The sequence below is a fragment of the Lampetra fluviatilis genome, chromosome 1 (genome assembly GCF_964198595.1).
Source record: "Lampetra fluviatilis chromosome 1, kcLamFluv1.1, whole genome shotgun sequence".
In the NCBI taxonomy this organism is placed as follows: Eukaryota; Metazoa; Chordata; class Hyperoartia; order Petromyzontiformes; family Petromyzontidae; genus Lampetra; species Lampetra fluviatilis.
Genome location: NC_136275.1, coordinates 577,913 through 582,539, shown reverse-complemented (window position 1 = coordinate 582,539; position 4,627 = coordinate 577,913).

The following is a 4,627-nucleotide window of genomic DNA, read 5'->3' as shown; positions in this document are numbered from 1 at the left end:
TCCCCCCCTCCCTGCCTCCCCCCCTCCCTGCCTCCCCCCTCCCTCCCTGCCTCCCCCCTCCCTCCCTGCCTCGTCCCCTCCCTCCCTGCCTCGCCCCCCTCCCTGATTCCCCTCCCTGCCTCGCCCCCCTCCCTGCCTCGCCCCCTCCCTGCCTCGCCCCCCCTCCCTGCCTCCCCCATGGGACTCGCCGTCACCGCCTGCTGCCAAGCGCGTTTCAGAGCCGGCACGAGGAGCCCGATTGAATTGATTCCTGACCGACCACAACAGCAGCAGCAACAGCGGCAGCAGCAGCAGCGGCAGCGGCGAGCCTCCAGCTGCGTTGTGCCTCTTGACTCGAGTCCTGGACAAACAGCTGCCACCCGCACAGCCTCCCTGCCTCGCCCCCTCCATGCCGAAGGAGGGAAACCCCCAGCACGCCACGCCCCTGCGACGATGAGCAGCGGGGAGCGGTGGCGCAGCGATTGGCGCCAAGCTGCGCTACGAACCCGGCGACCCGAGTGCGATTCCCGCGAACTGTCGTGCGTGTCCGTGTAGGTGTCTGTGTAGGTGTCTGTGTGTGTGCCTGTGTAGGTGCCTGTGTAGGTGCCTGTGTGTATGTCTGTGTGTGTGCATGTGTCTGTGTGTGTGTGTCTGTGTGTGTCTGTGTCTGTATGCGTGTGCATGTGTCTGTGTGCGTGAGGTTGTGGGGAGCGGTGGTGTAGCTGTGAGCGCGCTGCACTATGAACCCGGCGACCCGGGTTCGATTCCCGCTCACGGCCAGCACCGGCGACGATTATCTGAACCGGTCCTGGGCCTCCCCTGGGTCGACTCGGCCTCAAATGAGTACCTGGTGCGGTGTGTAGTAAACATCGCCACTGGGAAGACAAAGGCGGCCGGGCCTTCGTAGGCGCTCGCTGACAGCACTTGCCCCAACAGTCTGTTAAAGGCTACACGGGGGATCTTTGTCTTTGAGCGGAACGCGGTGCGAGCGAGACGGCGATCCGTGGCCACGAGGGGGCGGCCCTGCCCCGTCTCAGCCCCGTCTCAGCCCCCACCCCCAGCCCTCTGAGCTCGTCGTGGAAATTCAACATTCCCATTATTGCGGGGGGGGGGGGGCGAGTCTTTAATAGGACAACTACTGTTTGACATCCCCACAAAGTGCCACTTGTTTTGGTACTCGTTGTATCGACCCCGGAGGGATGATGGGCCGACACGTTTGATTCTGGGTGAAGACCAAATCGTGTTGAATGGACCCATTCCGCTCGGTGACTCCGCGTTCACTCTGCACACTTCTGAGGCTGTCCACACTAAAACCCGAGCGCAGCGCTGGCTTCAGCAAGGAAACCTCTGGGCCGGTTTCGACCTTCTGGGTCTCATCAGCAGAGTCAGGCTCGTTAAGCAAACGCTGGCTGGGTCGCCACACGTTATTGGGCTGGAGAACTCCACCTCGGCTATGTGGGTCTGTTTCACACAAAGCGGCCGGAGAAATGAGCTGGGTGGTGCGTGGAGCGGTGGCGCAGTGGTTAGCGTGCAGCGCTGTGAATCAGCCCGCCTCGGTTTGATTTCAGGCCGTGGCAGACATCAGCTGCGAGTGATGCAACTAAACAGCATCGGATCGTCCTCCCCATTCACCAACCTGTCCCAGCACCCTGATGAAGTACGGTCCGACACCCCCCGTCCCCTCCATCCAGCAGGGAAGTGAACGTTGCCAGCGCGAAGCAAGCAGCGGACACTCAAGCCGAGAGCCTCCCGCCAAACCCAGCGCTCGCTCGCCAGCGTGAAACCGGATCGCGCCTGTTTGGCCTTCGTCACTTCACGCGATGCAGTCGAACGTCGTTGCAACGCCGCTGGACCGGTTTCAACATTTGTGCTCTCATCAGCAGGGGGGGCAGACTTGTTAAACAACCGCGGCTGGGTCATTGCGCAGGCCCTGGGCCAGGGAGTTGGCGCTGCGCCGTTGGCATGGGACGCGGATGAAATCGGACCCACGTCCCTTCGTAGCGCGGCGCCCGGCTCCCCCCTCCCCCCCCGGCCCGTGGGACCCCGGTGCAGTTGCACCGCCTGCGCACCCGGTAGCTACGCGGTCGCGGCGCCCCCCTCTCTCGGCCACCCCCCACTGGCTGCTCGCCGCCTATGCCCGGGCCACGCGGCATCTCCGTCGCGAGTTGAATGTTAAAGTCAAGCCACCGGTGGGCGCGGTCGTGGCCGTGCAACCCAAACTTTGGCCCATGCAGCGAAGCGCCGTGGCCTGCCGCTCCTTCCACAATGAGGAGGAGTAACAGCGGACGCGACACGAACTCTCTCTCTCTGCTGAAGCCCTCTCGTGGCAAGCGCGAGAATGTCGTGAAATCGACGACGCTATCGATTCGCGTTGTCTCGTCTCCCGGGCCTGCCGCGACACGCGGACGAGAGCCACGGATCTCCGGCAAAGAAAAGGGAACCAAAGCTGACAAGTGCCCGGAGCAATGCGGAGATGCGCACGCCGGGAGCTGCGAGGGAGGGTGACGGGCAGCGCCGCGCGTTCGGCAGGTGCCGGGGGCCTTGGGCAGCGCTGGGCGATGGGAACGGCGGCCGGCGTGGAGACGGAGCGCGGAACGCGTGCGGAGAGCGAGAGGACTTGTGCTATCTTGACTTGCGGTATCGCAGGATGTGGGGGGCGACCATCCAGCAGTCGATAGACCATGGCCGATGAAAATAATTCAGGGCTCGTGACTCTCTCGCGCATTCTACGCGTCGTCAATGTCACGACGAGCGGTGAAGAGCAGAGCGCCGTGAAGCGCCGGCGGTGGCGTCGGAGCGGCGGTCCTGGCGAGAGTCGGGGGGTGGCGAAGGGGTTCAGCTGGCCGGTGCGGTGATGGCCGTGGTGTGGTGATGGTTTGTGGTGTGGTGATGGTTTGTGGTGTGGTGATGGTTTGTGGTGTGGTGATGGTTTGTGGTGTGGTGATGGTGCGGTGATGGCCGTGGTGTGGTGATGGCTTGTGGTGTGGTGATGGTTTGTGGTGTGGTGATGGTTTGTGGTGTGGTGATGGTTTGTGGTGTGGTGATGGTTCGTGGTGCGGTGATGGTTCGTGGTGTGGTGATGGTTCGTGGTGCGGTGATGGTTCGTGGTGTGGTGATGGTTTGTGGTGTGGTGATGGCTTGTGGTGTGGTGATGGTTCGTGGTGTGGTGATGGTTTGTGGTGTGGTGATGGCTTGTGGTGTGGTGATGGTTCGTGGTGTGGTGATGACTTGTGGTGTGGTGATGGTTCGTGGTGTGGTGATGGTTTGTGGTGTGGTGATGGCTTCTGGTGTGGTGATGGTTTGTGGTGTGGTGATGGCTTGTGGTGTGGTGATGGTTCGTGGTGTGGTGATGACTTGTGGTGTGGTGATGGCTTGTGGTGTGGTGATGGTTCGTGGTGTGGTGATGACTTGTGGCGTGGTGATGGTTCGTGGTGTGGTGATGACTTGTGGTGTGGTGATGGTTCGTGGTGTGGTGATGACTTGTGGTGTGGTGATGGCTTGTGGTGTGGTGATGGTTCGTGGTGTGGTGATGGCTGTGGTGTGGTGATGGTTTGTGGTGTGGTGATGGCTGTGGTGTGGTGATGGTCTGTGGTGTGGTGATGGTTTGTGGTGTGATGATTTGTGGTATGGTGATGGTTTGTGGTGTGGTGATGGTTTGTGGTGTGGTGATGGTTTGTGGTGTGGTGATGGTTTGTGGTGTGGTGATGATTTGTGGTATGGTGATGGTTCGTGGTGTGGTGATGGTTTGTGGTGTGGTGATGGCTTGTGGTGTGGTGATGGTTCGTGGTGTGGTGATGGCTGTGGTGTGGTGATGGCTGTGGTGTGGTGATGGTCTGTGGTGTGGTGATGGTTTGTGGTGTGGTGATGGTTTGTGGTGTGGTGATGGCTTGTGGTGTGGTGATGGTTTGTGGTGTGGTGATGGTTTGTGGTGTGGTGATGGTTTGTGGTGTGGTGATGGCTGTGGTGTGGTGATGGTCTGTGGTGCGGTGATGGTCTGTGGTGTGGTGATGGTTTGTGTTGCGGTGATGGTTCGTGGTGCGGTAATGGTTTGTGGTGCGGTGATGGTTTGTGGTGCGGTGATGGTTTGTGGTGCGGTGATGGTTCGTGGTGTGGTGATGGCCGTGGTGTGGTGATGGTTCGTGGTGTGGTGATGGTTTGTGGTGTGGTGATGGTTCGTGGTGTGGTGATGGTTCGTGGTGTGGTGATGGTTCGTGGTGTGGTGATGGTTCGTGGTGTGGTGATGGTTTGTGGTGTGGTGATGGTTCGTGGTGTGGTGATGGTTCGTGGTGTGGTGATGGTTTGTGGTGTGGTGATGGTTTGTGGTGTGGTGATGGTTTGTGGTGTGGTGAAGGTAGAATCTGGTGGGATAGAGTGGCTTAAAGGTGGGGTTAGAGGTGGCCCCCTTCCCACCGTGGCGGCTCTCACGCTGCCCCCCAACGGTGCGCAGACTCCGAGCGCCACCGTGGGAGCGCGTCCACACACAGACACTCCCTACACACACACAGACACTCCCTACACACACACACACAGATACTCCCTACACACACACACAGATACTCCCTACACACACAGACACTCCCTACACACACACACAGAGAGACACCGCGAGGAGGGAGTCCACGACGACCCCCCGGCGCTCGCCGCGCGC